The sequence below is a fragment of the Vicia villosa genome, unplaced genomic scaffold (genome assembly GCF_029867415.1).
Source record: "Vicia villosa cultivar HV-30 ecotype Madison, WI unplaced genomic scaffold, Vvil1.0 ctg.000252F_1_1, whole genome shotgun sequence".
NCBI lineage: Eukaryota > Viridiplantae > Streptophyta > Magnoliopsida > Fabales > Fabaceae > Vicia > Vicia villosa.
In genome coordinates this window covers 721,982-739,697 of record NW_026705105.1, presented here as the reverse complement: position 1 = coordinate 739,697, position 17,716 = coordinate 721,982, and the positions used below count along the sequence as shown (strand labels likewise).

Below are 17,716 nucleotides of genomic sequence, written 5' to 3'. Positions count from 1 at the left end.
TTAAAATTATATTGATGATACTAAAATCACCAACAGTGCATGACATATTTGACCACATATTTGTAGGTCACTAACTCATGTGATATTATGTATATATAATAAAGCATATCGAAAGGTAAAACTTTGTTCCATCCTCCAACCATACAATGGTAGATATCTGCTCGGCTTCGTTAAGAAAATCACGAGAGTCGTAGTATATGTAAAACTTGTAATAGAATTTCAAACTCGTTACAAGATAAAGATTTTTATTATAGAATGTGACTCCATCTTAATTTTTTTCTCAAAATCCTAATTTTTATAATAGTTCTATTAATGGACCACAATTTGTAAAAACCCTAACATATAATATACTTATGTTAAAAATTTATAGAAGTAGCAAATTCTAAGTTCATCAACAAGAAATTGTTCTACAACATGTAATCACCCAAAAAAAAAAGGAATTTTCACACCATTCTGTGTTTATCAAAAAAATTATATTCTTTTTTTTTTTCATTATTTTGTTTTATATATGTCGGATACATTTTAAAATTTTGTATTTTACTTTTGATGTTTCATTTTGCCCCATTTTGAATAAACGTTTTACAATAAAGAAAATTCAATTGCATTATATAAAATTGATTCTAAAATATAATTTTATAAATGAAATGTTATATAAATATTTAAATATTTTATTTCTTACCATAAATTTATATAAAAATTATGATAAAGAATATTACCACAACTTATTTTTGCTATCTACCATACATTCTAACCTAATTTGTTATATTTTAGAACTTTAATGTTTTCAGTACACATCAATATATATTTACAACAAAAAAAAAAAGCAAACTTTCTTCTCCTAAATAATTATAAGCATATGTTCCATATTAAGTGCCAACTGTACTATTTCTTTTATTATGTTACTATGAAAGTTCAAGTTCTAAAATATTATTATCATATATTTCAGTTTCACATTTCTTAATAATATATACTACTTTTGAATGATTTAATTTAATTGTTTATCATATTTCAAGTTAATAATTTTTAAATATTTGCCCGTGAATCACAAAGATTATATTCTAGTTCATTTAAAATCACATGTAAATGTTATGATTACTTGTAACCTTGCATAATAATATTAAACACATACATATCTTCTAATAAATATGTAGTTATTGTAATAGATTTTAACTTCGTGGTATTGAAAATTTAATTTTTTTATATATTTTTTTAAATTGAATGACATTTATGAGATTAATATAAAATTAAAATCTAAGAGAAATATGAATTGATGGTGGGAAAGATGATAAGTGTATTGATTATATAGCATGATTATAAAATTATAGGCTTAGATAAGAAACTAATACAGAACTATTCGGGAACATAATAGATGAGAGCGGTCACACTAGCACACGTGCAAAGTCTCTTGACACACTTCATTACTTTTGGTGGCAGGCACAAATAATGCATATTGTAACAATTATCATCCTTTACACATTTAGCAATTCCTATATTACAAAATGAGAATAAAAATTTAGATGATATTTGATAAAATATTTTGCATCAATTAACAAACAAAATTTGTAAATATTAAAAAATGATTACTTCTTCCACAGTTGGATGGCACCGGCAATAAAGAAATGAAAATAATTATAATATAAACAAACTTGACAATTTTTGCCATACTTCTTCTTTCGTATTCAAAAAATGATTTTAACAATTTATATTTTTAAAGTATGAATTCTCTTTGCATCTATTAAATATTATTGTCCTCCTTTATATAGTTGTAAAAGATTCTTCTTAAAATTAAAATACAGTCGATTATTTACAAATACATCAATATGCCCTTCTAACATAGTTAGTAGGCATTTTAGATTTTAAAAAGTTAGTCAATTTTGTTAAATAGTTCAAACCTTTTATGACATTTATGACATGAAAGATTAAAACAAAAAAGCTAAATTTTATTAAAAAATGGTATATTTATAAAATAATGGATTGTATGGATAAAATGTAAATTTGTTTTCTTGTGTAAGCAAAAATATATTTAAAGGAGAACTAAGGATTCTCCCATCTATTTAGACTCAGAAACGGGATTATCCGACCAAAAAAATTACAAACTAATTCGAATTACGAAATAGAATATATATTTTGTGTGGTATAGTATAGTTTTTATATTTTATTTAATTTTGGCTCTAAAATTTCAATTGTTTGATATTAGCCCCTCAAGTTTTTCCTCTTTTAATTTAAATTTGATAGTCCCCTAGTGATATTCATATGTAGAGTAAACTTCACTTACATGGCATTAAAAAATTAAACCAATGCTAGTGTGGCAAAAAATTGGTCAATGCAAAATATTGTATTTTTAATAATATTTGATTAATTAAAAAGTTAAAAAAAATAAACAAGTAATAATTTTTAAAATATATGATTACAAAATTCTTGTGAACTTGATTTAAATGATATGTTACTATTGAAATTGAAATAGAGTTTCATTTTAGGAAAAAAGAAACGACAAAAAATAAAGAAATTGAGATGATAATCAAAAGGCAGAACGACAACGAATTTGCAATTGAAAGTAAATGAGAGAGAGGGATGACACAAGAATTTTTTTTAGGCAGCTCACCGATCGTCCTCGTAATGGCGACGTCTTTAAGAACAAGATTGGTTCTGCATATGGCCTTAGGTTTTGATAATAACTTTACATGTTATCTTAAGGAACGATTATATACACTAACAATTTTCTTTCTAGTATATGGTAGTTGTCGTACAAGTTCCGACTCTGGTAAGAAGGTGTGTGACGTAATCAGATTCTGAACTCAACACTTTGGAAAAATCTAGTGTTGTGCTATAATGGAAGCACATGATCAATTTAGTCAATCTCCAAATTACTTGACATTAATAATCAACTTGAACCATACAAAACTTAATGAGGACATGGAATTTGGTTACTATACCTTGAGCATGGAGGATGGACTATTGGACTGAGACCTTGATTGTGATTATATTCTGTTTGTATTCTGGAAACCCCTGGAGTAAAATTTAAGGCATTGGGTTGTTTTTCTTTGTGTGTGCAGGTTATTCTGTATAAAGCCCTTGAGGTTTAATTCCAAAGCATTGTGATTGGGAGTTCATTTGTACACAACTGTTTCTCTGCCCAATTTTTGTCTCAAGTTCTTATGGTGCATTTCCAAATCTTTATGCAAGTTATGAATATGGGGATGTTATGTTCATATGAGGCTAATTTTATCTGGTACTTGGTATTGAGCTTGCTTGGTTTGTAAATCTAAAGGATGGGAAATCTACATTGATTTCTTTATGTCAAGTGTTGGCTTCTTATTTGGTTAGATTGTTCTTTTCCTTAGCTTTTACTTTATGCTTTAGGATAGCCCCTTCATCTCCTCCCATCTTCTTTGATTTTCAAAATCTTCACCCTTTTTCAAAACCTTGTTATGTTTGCAAACTCTTTTAAAAGCTTTTTTTTAAAACTCTTCCTTTAAAAGTATTTTTCCCTTTGTAGCCCCTTCTTTAAAAATTTCTTTTCAAAGTTTAGATGTGAATGATTATTTTAATGGAGATGTAGCCCCTTCATCAATTTGCAGCTTAGGGATTCCTCTTATAGCTTCCTTGGATATGATTTTCTTCATCCCTCTTAGATGTAGATGACCAAGTTTTTTATGCCACAGTTTGTCCTCTTTTTCTTCTTTTGCCATAGAGCCTAAAGAGGGATACCTTGTGCTTTTAGGCTCCCACAAGTAACACTTGTCTTTGGATTTGACTTCCTTCATGACTTCAATATTTTCATCATTTTTGACTACACATTCATCTTTGGTAAATCTGACATTGAATTCTTGATCACATAGTTGACTGATGCTGATCAGATTTGCAGACAGTCCTTTTACTAGCAGCATATTGTCCAATTTTGGAACTCCAGGACATTCTAGTTTTCCAACCTCTTTAATCTCTTCTTTTTCTCCATCACCAAAGGTCACATAGCTAGTGGAATAAGGTTTGATATCTTCCAACGGGTTCTTTATTCCAGTCATATGTTTTGAGCAACCACTATCAAAGTACCAGTCTTCTTTGGCTAACACCCCCAGGGAGGTGTGTGCTGTAACACCCCATATTTTCTAAATTTAATTTAATTGGAAATTAAATTACTATTTGGAATTATTCGGTATTTTGGTGGAATTATTTGGAAAGAATTATGAGATGGGCTATTGGGCCAAGTGTGGTGTTAGTAAAGAGGGGGGTGCTATGTTGGTAAAGCCCTTTACTAATTAAAATGTTATTTTCATAAAACATTTTGGAATTTGGGGAAAAGAAAGAAGAAAGAACGTGAAAGAACAGAGGTTCTGGGGAACACGAAGAACCGAAGGAGAGCTGAAGATGGAGAGACCAAAGATTGAGCACTCTTGGCTAAGGTAAGGGGGGACTCTCCGGTTATTATCTATTATCGTGTTCTTGGATAATGATGTTGATTAGGGATGTTGTTGAGTCAATTGGGTCGTATGATAGATTTAGGGATTGGGATAGAATTGTATGATGTTTGATCCCTATGTTTGAATCCATGATATCTATGTTGTTATGATCTCAATTGATGTGTAATTGATGTATTACGAAGTGGTTTTTGTGTTGTTTGTGCATTCTAATTCTCCATGTTCGCACCGGTATGTGTTGGGGTGTTTGGGATATATGGAATGCTGTTTTTCTGCAGATTGGGGTTTTTAGAATCGCGGTTCGCGCCGCGTACAAAGAGGAGGCGCCGCGAACCTGAAGGTAGAGTTCAGTACGCGCCGCGAACAGGTGACCGCGCCGCGAAGGCGTTGTTCCGATTCGTTCCGCGCCGCGAATGTGTGATGGCGCCGCGTGCTGTGATGTTTTGTGATATTTTATGAAAATTTAAAGAGGCATAACTTTCTAACCGTTGGTTCATTTGATGCGCCGTTTTGGGCTAACTGAACCTTATTAAACGATCTAAGTGATGATGATTTGATTGGTTTTAGAATGATGATAAAAATATGTTGCTATTCTTGATGATGATGATGATTGTAGCAAATATGTGCTTATTTATATATGATTATTGTTACATGTTTGTATTGGTGATGAGATTATGATATTCATTGGGTGATGTTGGTTTATAACATGTCGTAAATGAATACATGTTTTGTGATTATGTTGATGAGTTGTTACCAATTTATTACATGGTGTGTAATGATGATAGATGTAACGACGTATGATGATGGTAATGATTGATGATTGTGAATATTAATATGTTGTTAATATTAATATGTTGGTTATGGTGGCAATTAACATTACTATGATGTGTATGTTATCGTGATGATGTGGTGTATGTATGCGAATGATTGAATGATGCTTAAACATGTACATACTTGTTGTGACCTTATTGGTAAGAGGTGTTAAGCGATGTTAAGCATCGGAATGATGATGATGTGTGAAGATGTAAGTATGTGTCATGTGTGCATTATTCATAAATCATTTGCATTGGAAGGCTAATTCCCATTGTGCGGAGATTAGCGGGAAGTCATCGTGTGCCCATGTGGGGTGTGAGCGATGAAGCAGTAGTCGTGTGCCCATGTGGGGTGTGAGCGACTAGAGGGCAGTATCAAAGAGAGAAGTCCTGTGAATATGATTCACGAATTTTGGTACCACATGCATAGTGTCAGTTCATACATATGCATACTTTTATAACATGATTGGATGTATTCCAGTGTTATAAATATTGATGATGTGTTGTTTGTGTGTTTTGTTGGATTAATGTTGAGTATGATTGTCTGCTTGAAAGATGTGTTCGGTTGATGTTCGTGTAAATGATAGGTGTTCCTGATAATCTGAATATGATGAATTGGGTGAATAATATAACTATGATGTGTTGTTATTTAAGATGCAATAATATTTGTTAACTGTGATGAGACTCACCCTTACTTTGATGATTTCAGATTGGCGAGTAGCGGCTTTTGGCTCGGTGAGGATTAGCTCATGAGTCAGTTTGTTTAGTGTAGCGTCAGGTGTTATGCTCTGATATTGTAACACTGGGGGAACGTTAGATTAGAGTTTATGATGATACTCTATCGTGTTGTTATTGTATTAGATTATGTGGGATATTGCATAGATGATGTTATGCTTATCCGTATGATGAATTTTCCGCTGCGTAAACATGAGATTTTATGTATTATGGTGAATTGTTCCTTAGTGAAAGCATGACAATGAATTTGTGATAAATTGTTTTAAATTGAATTGTGGCACCCTTGTTTTCATGTTTTACTCTGAAAATTATTTTATTAATTTCCGTGGGGTTTAGAAGGGTGTTACAATAGTGGTATCAGAGCAGGTCGGTCCGTCCGGCCAATTGTTGAGTCAGTTGAGTTGCACGACGGTTGAATACTGTCGGCATTTTTTTTAATCCTTGGTATGCGACATGTGAGTGAATCACTGTCGGTACTTGGTTGTTTGTTGCAGGTGTAGGATTGAAACAAGTGGGGGGAGAAGCTTCGCTTCTCGGTTATGTTTCAGTTGAAGAAGATTGATTCAGTAGGCTGTTGTTGGAAACAGTGCAAGCGTTGTCGGAGTTTGTTGTTTCCCGAGTTGAAGGTGACTTGGAATTAAGACTTCACTGGGAATTGAGTTGTGATGTGTCAGCTCTGCTGGTGTACTGCGAAGTTGTCAGTTGAGTAGCCTTGCGTCTCGGAAGAGGTTCAGTTACGAGTTTGCAAGGAGGATTATTGTCGTGATGTTGCAGAAAGCGGACTTCGGCGGGGGAATGCGTCGCTTAAGTTATAAGGATGTTTGAAAGTGAAGGGATACGATAAGGGGCTGTTTGGAATGTGATCGAGTTGAAGAGAATGAGTTTTGGAGTGAGATTTTCGTATGCAAAGCGCAGGGAAATTGCTGAATAGCTGCGGAACTTCGAAAATTCATAACTGGAGTTCTGGACATCCGATTTGAGTTCCGTTTGGAGCGTCGGAAAGCTAACGAGACGAACTTTGCTATAAAAATAGTTGCAGCAGCTGTAACATATTTAATTGTGACAGGATGACGTTGGAAAGAAGTGAAGTTGCGGTTACTCTGGTTCTTATAACTAGACTTGTTTATTGGTACTGCACGGGATGTTAGTGTCAGTGTTGAACGGATTGAAGGAATAATTAGGAGGTTGTTGAGGAGTAATTTTAAGAATTGAATTTACCAATTGAGGAGTTTTAGATGCATCGTATAGAGTGTCGCTGCGTGATGTCGGTGTTGGATTTTTGGACAACGATTGGAAAATTCATATCTTGAGTTCCGAGTGTCGGATTGATGTGCCGTTTGAACCTACGAAGAGGAGGGATTGTGTTTTAATTTATGGGAGAGTTATAAATACCGTAGAGTGACCCTATGAGGAAAGGTTCTGAAGTCGGTTATGGAAGCGTGAAACTTGTTGAATAAGAATGCTTACTACCGTGATTGTTGGAAACAAAATTGAGTGTAACATGTTGTTGATGAGATGTTCGGTAATAAGGATGGTTTGAGTGCCGATGAATTTTAGTGAAGATTGAATTAGTAGCAAAGATGGAATAAACTTTAGAACTCTTGGGATCGTATTTGTGATGGCAAAATAACAATAAGTATAAAAGAAGAATTGTAGGGAATTTCTAACATTTGTTGACGTGAGGAAGACTTTGTTGAGATTCCGAGTGGGATGATATTTGGACGTGAAGGATGTAATAGATTTGGATTAAAACCACGAGTTATGGATGTTGTCTTGGTCTTGCAGGTTAATTGTATGGTTCAAAATTCAAAGTGTTTTGTGATTATAAGAGTTGAAGTACCTCTTTGATCAGAAAGGGCTTAATATGAGGAAGTAGAGATGATTAGAGTATATTTTTTAGGATTAGGATTCTGGTTTGAATTACCATCCTAATGAGGAAAATATTGTGCTATTGTGTTGCGTAAGAAGTCTTTAAATGTGTCGGTGCTAATGATGAATGAGTTGGATTTAATTGGACAATTTTGAGACTTGAGTTGGTATGTGAAGGTGATCCTAATAGTGTTAGATTGAGTATGCTAGAAGATGACTAGTGGTATTCTTAACGAGATTAGAGAAGGTCAGAAAGATGATGTTGAGTTGATAGATAGGTTGATTTTGAATTACCAAGGTAAAGGCGGTGAATTCGGAATCGACGAGAATAGTATAATGAGGTTGAGTGATTGGATTTGCGTAACTGATGTTATGAGCTTCTGAAGGATATCCTAGAAGGACACCGTAGTGAATTATTGGGCTATGACGATGTTAATGAGTTTGGGTGCAAACTCGGAAAATGGACACTATTATGTAGTAACGACGGTTTATGCTTAAATATGATTTTCAACTAATATTGACAAATTTAGGACTTGATCACCCTAAATCTCTTGTTGGTAGTAGATGAAATCATATAGAAGAGATAAGCTTGTTTTGTTACCGTAATGGTTTAAGATGTGATGGATACTGAGCCGTGAGAATAATCACTCACTATGTTGTGTGAACTTATGAAGAAGTGAATATGAAAGGGTGCAACATGGTGGATGATGACTTAAGATGGGTAATCGGAGTCGCGCAGCAAAATTGTGATGAGGAGTAGTGTTATGAGTACTACTCGCGGGAAGTAAGGAATTAATATGTCGGAAGCCTACATAGAGAATATGTATTGATCTATATGTTGGATTTAGAATTCAGTGGATGTAAGGATGTCGTGTCGGAGAATTATAACTCCTTTGAATAATTGCCGAGATGATGAATATGTTATTATGGTTGTGCGTAATTAACGAGTACGTATTCGGCGGAATTAAAACGAAGAGTTGATGCTATGTGACGTTGTGATATTTTTGTGTTGTTGTCAAGGGGTTATTGTAGATTCCAGATATAATGAGGAATTATACTCTATGAAGGGAGAAATTGATTTAATTCTTAGAAAAGAGCGAAACTCAAATCGAGTTGTTTTGTAAGAAATGGTGTATCGAGGATGACGAGCGTGATTATAATTACTTGTGTGTGCACTCATTCCGATGGTTGGAATGTTTAATAGATGAAGTAAATCAGGAATTTGGTTTTAAGTGCGAGTAAGTATTGATGAGTGGTGGATTAGTACCATGGATGGTAAAGAATGATCCTTGAAACGAAGGAGTAAAGAGAGTCGGAATCAGGTAAAACTCAGAAATCTATTTGGTATAGGTGATTGTGATGAGTAGTCAGAGTAGTGCGGAAAAAGCGGAATGTAACGTGTTGGATAATTACTGGTGTGACTTAAGAGGAGTCAGATAATTGGAATTCAATGGTATAAGAATACGAGTATTGAGTTCTTGAAGGAAGTGGTTGATGAAAAATGTAAGTATTACATTATCACTTAGATGGAAAGGTGTGTCTAAGGTTGGTATGTTTGGTAGATGGAATGCATTACTGCAGTGTTGATCAGTGTGATCATACTATAAATTGTGTAATTGTATTACTCGTTTGTTGAGCATATTGTATAGGTTGTACCTATGTTCTGTTGTGCTAATCTTTTTGGAGATATAGCGGGTGGTATACTTTGGATAGTCAAAGGTGACATAAGAACTGGGATTTGAATGTGTGAAACATGCTTCCTGTTGGTTATGTCAGATGGATTTTGAGGATGGACTGATGGTACTGTTAATTGGGAGCTGGAGAGTCAGGTGAAGGACTCTTATACGAGCTGGTTACTTGAGGTATGTTTTCGAGGACGAAAACTCTTTTAGTGGGGGAGAGTTGTAACACCCCATATTTTCTAAATTTAATTTAATTGGAAATTAAATTACTATTTGGAATTATTCGGTATTTTGGTGGAATTATTTGGAAAGAATTATGAGATGGGCTATTGGGCCAAGTGTGGTGTTAGTAAAGAGGGGGGTGCTATGTTGGTAAAGCCCTTTACTAATTAAAATGTTATTTTCATAAAACATTTTGGAATTTGGGGAAAAGAAAGAAGAAAGAACGTGAAAGAACAGAGGTTCTGGGGAACACGAAGAACCGAAGGAGAGCTGAAGATGGAGAGACCAAAGATTGAGCACTCTTGGCTAAGGTAAGGGGGGACTCTCCGGTTATTATCTATTATCGTGTTCTTGGATAATGATGTTGATTAGGGATGTTGTTGAGTCAATTGGGTCGTATGATAGATTTAGGGATTGGGATAGAATTGTATGATGTTTGATCCCTATGTTTGAATCCATGATATCTATGTTGTTATGATCTCAATTGATGTGTAATTGATGTATTACGAAGTGGTTTTTGTGTTGTTTGTGCATTCTAATTCTCCATGTTCGCACCGGTATGTGTTGGGGTGTTTGGGATATATGGAATGCTGTTTTTCTGCAGATTGGGGTTTTTAGAATCGCGGTTCGCGCCGCGTACAAAGAGGAGGCGCCGCGAACCTGAAGGTAGAGTTCAGTACGCGCCGCGAACAGGTGACCGCGCCGCGAAGGCGTTGTTCCGATTCGTTCCGCGCCGCGAATGTGTGATGGCGCCGCGTGCTGTGATGTTTTGTGATATTTTATGAAAGTTTAAAGAGGCATAACTTTCTAACCGTTGGTTCATTTGATGCGCCGTTTTGGGCTAACTGAACCTTATTAAACGATCTAAGTGATGATGATTTGATTGGTTTTAGAATGATGATAAAAATATGTTGCTATTCTTGATGATGATGATGATTGTAGCAAATATGTGCTTATTTATATATGATTATTGTTACATGTTTGTATTGGTGATGAGATTATGATATTCATTGGGTGATGTTGGTTTATAACATGTCGTAAATGAATACATGTTTTGTGATTATGTTGATGAGTTGTTACCAATTTATTACATGGTGTGTAATGATGATAGATGTAACGACGTATGATGATGGTAATGATTGATGATTGTGAATATTAATATGTTGTTAATATTAATATGTTGGTTATGGTGGCAATTAACATTACTATGATGTGTATGTTATCGTGATGATGTGGTGTATGTATGCGAATGATTGAATGATGCTTAAACATGTACATACTTGTTGTGACCTTATTGGTAAGAGGTGTTAAGCGATGTTAAGCATCGGAATGATGATGATGTGTGAAGATGTAAGTATGTGTCATGTGTGCATTATTCATAAATCATTTGCATTGGAAGGCTAATTCCCATTGTGCGGAGAACGTGAAAGAACGTGAAAGAACAGAGGTTCTGGGGAACACGAAGAACCGAATGTGTGAAGGAGATCACATTGAAAGAAATATCAATATATATTATGATCCGTTATAGTAAGAAGATCACATGAACAGAAGATCAGAAGTTCTGATAGAGTAACGCAGTGACATACAAAGCGCAAATAATAAAAGAGTCACTCATGAACCAATGAAGGATCTACAGCTCAACACAAATTGAGTAAAATATAAAAGAGCTTAGAATCTAAGGGAGAGCCGTTAGAAACACCATCACGTGCAAAACGGTTACAATATTTAAAAGGACCAACTCCCAAGGTTGAAAGAAGAAGCAAGCTACATGCAAAACATTGAAGATAGAAAAACCAGAATAGCATGCCATCAACTGTAATCATCATGCTGAATATAAGGTTCTGCAAAGAATAACACTTGTCATTCATGAGCCAATCGAGACGAAGGCTTCCAAAGCAATATTCAAACAAACCTCAACGACTAGATTCTAACGGTAACACACCGAGCTATATATATATAGATCAAACTTGAATGTCTGCCCATTCGTACACCCAAAGTGCATTAAGTGAGTATCCAAAGTGTGTATCCATGGTGCAACCACAGAGTGCAGTAAAGGAGAAACCTTGAGAGAAAATTTGTAGAGAGAAGTTGAGCATGAAAAGCAGAAAAACTACGAAGAAACCATGCTTCACAAGCTACACAAGAGGCAACACATACTTGGTATGTTATGGATTAATCCAAGGTGTTGTTATACACTAATCATATGCCTATATGAAGAATCCCAGAAGATGAAAAAAAGAAAACCTGCTGTTAAGCAGTATCCTCAAATGGAGTTAGAATATATCCAAGAATACTTGATCATGGGGATAAATGATCATATTGAAAGACATATGAAACTGAAGACACTGAGTTGTTGCTTGTCGAGTGTTTCATGTTTACTGATGTTGATCAATGTGTCATCAGCTGTAACAAGCTTTAAGATCAGTATTAAAGAAGGAAAAGCTAAAGATCAATATGAGGAAGCAATTCACTAGAGCTGCTGCTCTAAATATGCTTTTAGAAGATCATTTGAAGAAGCAACTCAAAATAGAGCTGATACTCTGAATCTGCTTGAAGAAGATGAAGATCAAATCAGAAGTAATCGACATAAGAGCTGCTGCTCTTAATCAGCTTAAAAACATTTGAAGATAAAGATCGGCATGAAGAAGCACTTACCATTTGGAAGCTGAAGCTCATATTCTGCTTATCAACAAACATGCAAGGATCTCATTTAGAAGTTGAAGACAAGAAGATTACAAGACATTTTATTTCTTGTATTTAAATGTAAAACACATATAGTTGTTACTCGTAGTGTGTTATAATCTCCAAAAGATAGATGAACGTTATATCCTGCTGGGATCCTTGAATGGTTCATCATCTAAGGTTAGTCACAATGGTTTGCTTTGCGGGGTTAGTTACAACAGGTTGGTTGTGCAGGGTTGGTCACAACAGGTTGGTTGTGCAGGGTTAGTCACAACAGGATGGTTGTGCAGGAAGTCAAGTGATGTTATATCTCGTGGAGATCACTGAACAGTCCTTTGCAGTCAGTCTCGAGCAGTTAGCTTGTGTAGGGTTCCGAGTCAATGGATGTTATGTCTCGCGAAGATCACTGAACGGGTCATTATCCAAATGGTTAGTCACAACAGTTGGTTGTGTAGGATAGTTAGTCACGATGGAGGTTCGTGCATTTGTAATCATGATTTGGTTATAGTGGATTAATACCTCAGATGAGAGGCAAATCACCTGAAGAAGGTGGACTGGAGGTAGCCTTAGTTAGAAGGTGAACCAGGATAAAAATGAACGTGTTTTTTACTTTCTGCATGTCATTTTAACTTAGAACTTCCAAGATTTAATCTGCAGAACTGTACTGAGCAAGTTAGAAGTTCTAGACTTCATGCTTCCGCAACATCAAAGCATAATCCAATAGATGATTAAGTGAAAGAAAAGACGTTAAAGAAAAAGAAAAGGAATTTTAATTGATAAAGAACATGGAAATCAAGTTAATATCAACATGGTATCAGCATTGAAATCAAAGGATCTTGGATTAGGGTTTTGATTATATACATTAAACCTAACCATTTAAATTTGAGCCATGGAACCATGCTTTGACCGAAAGTCAACTCTCTAGAGAATTAGGTCAAAAACCCTAATTAGTACCAGATGAATTTGAAAGTTGTTGATCTTCAATAGAATCATACTTGGGCTTATTAATAAGGGGAATCACTTGAGAATATGATAATATTAAGCTCCTTTATGAGCCTTAAAACCCTAATTTGCCTTGAGCTTCTTGATCAGTCACCTACCTTGAGAAACAAGAAATAAGAAAGCACGATATTTCTGTATATTTTTTAGTTAGCAAATGATGAACGAGTTATTATCAATGAAGATAATGATGATAATGTTGATCACACTCTTTGAGATCTAACGCAAATGAGGTGGGATCTCAGGGTCAAAAATTGGGGAACAATAGTTGCCCAGATTTAAGTTTCTTCTACTTGAGGAGGGGAAGATTGGGATCTTCATCTCAGCATGGTAGGAGGGACTTAAATACAAAATGATAACACAATTTGGACTCCGAGAGCCAACATGTATGATATGATATGAATGTATGACTCCGATTTTCACAGGGAACAAACAAACAAATATCCTTAATCCATGTTGTAGTGGTGAATTTTGTGAGACTAAAGCCATTGAATTGACTTAGCTCATATGTTTTAAATAGATTCGCCACCGCGCTTTATTGTTTCCATAGGAAATGGGAGAAAGAGCAAATAAAACCCACAAAAGCTTTTTAAAATCAAAACTAATAAATAAACAGAGATTTGGGTAAGGGGGTTTGTTATGCAAGGGGGAGGTTTTAAGCACCCCTCACATCTATGGTACTCCATAGGAACCTCTTTGAAAATATTATTATTGTTGTTCTTGTTATTTAAAATTGTTTTTACGTTTATGTGTTTTTGTTTAAATAGAGTGGGAGGATAAGAAAAGAAGGTTTTAAAAGTGAGCTCGGTAAGATATTGCATCTCAGGCCTACTTACCCCTTAAGTGCAATAGGGAAGTCAGAGCTTTTGTAGTTCCTCTTAAAAGGAAAAATAAAAGAACCAAGTGGCCAAAATCTTGTTAGGTGTTGAGCTTTAACAATACTCAACGAGTTTTTAAAATGTTAAGCTTTAACAATACTTAATAAGTTTTAATAAAAGAGTCAAGCTTTAACAATACAAGACTAGGGTTAAAAGAAGTTGGTTGAGCTTTAAAAATACAAAACCAAGGGTTGATTTTAAAAAGTTTGAGCTTTAACAATACAAAACCATTTTCAAAAACAAGTGGGGTGCAAAGCTTTAACAATACTAAGCACAAATATAAAAGATATTTGAAAGAGTGATTCAGTACCTTGATAATTTTAGTCAATACCATTCTCATTCCTGTGAATATTTCAACAACAACTTAAGCAATCAATCATGATTACCTCAAGTGTGTGTGTGTGTGTGTGTGTATGTGATATCATGTGTTATAAAAGTAAACAAGTGAGTATAACAAAGAGATTAATGTAAACTCAAATGATGATGGGTAAAAGGATGTTTATACCTTTGAATCATTTCATGTGTGAATGAATATGATGGATGATGTATGGATAAATACTTCATGCATGTGGGTTAGTAAACAAAATATATATACAGTGATAATACTTTAAAATAATGTACAAGTGTACAAGGATAAAAATTAACAAGTATATGTACAAACACAGAATAGGTCAAAGCAACAAGTCATATCAACATGGTGAAGCTAAAGATCAAGGGTTTCAAATTAGGGTTTTCAAAGATTAGGATTTTAAACACACCTAAACCTAATTGATTTTAATTTGGTAAAAATAAAAAACTCTAAAAGAGAGTTGGTTTAAGGGTGCATGATATCATCGAGGAAACTTTAACCTAGCCCTAAAATAGCTCAAACAAAAATATTAGGAGTTTACTTGGTGAAAATATTAAAAAGAAATGATTTTTAAAGGTTTTAAAACATAAAAATACTTGTTTTATTTTAATTTTAAAATGACTAAATAAATTATATTTTTGGATTTGTAAAATTTATTCATAAAATAGATACACTAAACGAGAAGTGTGCAAAAAATGGTTTAAAAATTAATTGTTTTGCAATTTTAAATAAAAATATAATAGTTGATAGAAAAATGAATAAAACAAGTGATAAAAAATTAGTTTGACCCTATCAAGGTTTGAACCCACGCCAGTAAGGTTACCAACTCAAAACTTTACCACTGAACCAACGCGCTATAAATATTATTCTAAAGCTGAGTTGAACTTCATCTTCAACCTCCAGGAAGAAATTTAAACATGATCAAAAATTAACCATTTCTAGAAATTCAATAGGGAAACATGTTCATGTTTTTGCCGCGATTCTAAACATGAATCATTTGTTAATTTATTTCAACTGTAACTCTCTAATTTCCAGAAACAAGCTATGAACCCTAAAACTTCAATTTAAAATTAAATGACAAATATGAACAATCAATCCCTACAACCTTAGGGCTTTTATTCCCTACATGATTCTGAACCAAACTGTATTAAGTTTTAATCAAAATGATACCTCTATGAATGAGTTCAAGTTTAAGGTTTAACCTCTAAAAACAGGAAATTGAAACTGGTATTGTAGGTGTTGCAGAGCTAGATTACTGGTCTGGATAGCTTCCTGGAAACTTAGGGAAGCTTTTGGAATGCTTACTTGAGCTTGAGCAAGTCTGGAAGCGTGAATCTGATAGGACCTGCAAAACTGAGAAATTAAGAATAGAAAACTTGGCTCCAGGTGTTACAGATGTGATTCAATTATTTGGATAGCTTCTATATATTATATAGAAGGTATCTGGATTGGTATTTTGGATAATGATCAAACAAAATGAAATATTTGAGTTTAAGGTTCAAGGATGCTCTTTAATTAAGGTTTGATGGTGATTATGGCTTTAAGGTGTTTTTGAAGGTGGTGATTATGATGAACAACTTTTAAATGATGTTTAGAAGGTGTTTGAAAGGTTGTTTGACACTTAGAATTCTTAGAACTTGAAATGGCTATTGAAATGCAGTGAGGGGGAGAATTAGAGAATCCTGAAGTACTTGATGCAAGAGACTATGGTCTCTATTTATTGGAAATAATTAGGGTTTGTGGGTGAAGAAATCAGATTAATTGGTGATCATATGTAAAAAATATCAAACTTTGCTTCTCGGTGAAGAAAGCTTGAAGTTATGGTTCCCATAGTACTTGCAATGCTTTAAACATGAACCTAGGGTGGCTTCTCTGCAGCTTAGACTGTTGCTTGTTAGATTTGAATCACTTTTGGTGCAGAGCAAAAAAGTTGGAAGATCCAAGCAAGAGTTATTGGTGATTAAAGTAGATTTTCCAAAATGGAAGTCATGGCTTTATGCTTGAAATGTTATTATGCATTGGTTAAGAGTTGAATCACTTGGTCCATAGCTCAAAAGCAAGTAAAATCAACTGATTATGGTGCTTAGAACAAGCAAAAGGGTCTTCAAGTAATGTCCATGCAAATTTCAATTAGATTTGAAGCCTTGTTCTTCATGTTCATGGCTTGAAATTAAAGTGTTATGGTGCCCTATTCACAAATGATTCCATAACTCTCAAATGATTCATTTTCTGGGAAAAAGTTATATGTGACAAAGTTGTTTATTGGATCAAGATCTACAACTTACATGTTGAAAGATTTTTCATTTGCACACTAGAAATTTGAAGTTACTCTCCCATGAACATTTTTCATTTGCACACTAGAAATTTGAAGTTACTCTCCCATGAAGATTTTTCATTTGCACACTAGAAATTCGGAGGCTAGAGGTTCCCCACACCACGAGTCCAACCAGAAGTTCACAAATTTACCATTTCACAAATTTACCATTGCCAATGTTCCATAAAGAATTATCCAAGACATTGGTGATTTGTTGCTTGATGCCACTCCATAAAGAAGAACCAAGATAGGAAACAATGGCCTTACCTTTCCTTAAAGCCCTAGCTCCGAGCATAATAGACCAACTACTATCATCCCTAAAGAACTCCCAACACATCTTTAGATTAGCAGCTTTGTTGATGTTACTAATGGATCTGATTCCAATACCCCCTTCTTTAAAAGACTTGCAACACTTATGCCAAGAAACAGTTAAGAATTTTTGTTTGTCAACATCTCCACTCCACAGGAAGTTTCTGAACACTTTCTCTATGATTTTTATTGTTTTCATTGGGGAAGGCGGTTAATCAACATATACTCTTCTCAAATACATTCAAAGTAAAATTTTTTCATTATCTTTTGAGATTCCACCATTGTTAGAGTTTTATGTTTGATACTTCATTTGTATGTGAGTTTGCATAACCTTTTTGTGATTTATTAAAAATGTATGATATTTAGTCTTAACAAAACAAAATTGATTTTTGTTCTAGACGTGTTTTTATTTTGAAAGCCAAATTAAATTCTCTATTTAACCTCATAACA

At 34.1% G+C, this 17,716-nt stretch overlaps 1 long non-coding RNA gene across 1 annotated transcript; it reads right to left on the bottom strand.

The window, feature by feature from the left end:
- Positions 1 to 1,267: 1,267 nt before the first annotated feature.
- On the bottom strand, positions 1,268 to 1,745 carry LOC131625967 (uncharacterized). The gene is made up of 2 exons (XR_009290996.1): positions 1,585 to 1,745; positions 1,268 to 1,487 (listed from the first exon to the last, which is right to left on the bottom strand). It is a non-coding gene; the product is annotated as an uncharacterized LOC131625967 (long non-coding RNA).
- Between the last annotated feature and the right edge of the window lie 15,971 nt (positions 1,746 to 17,716).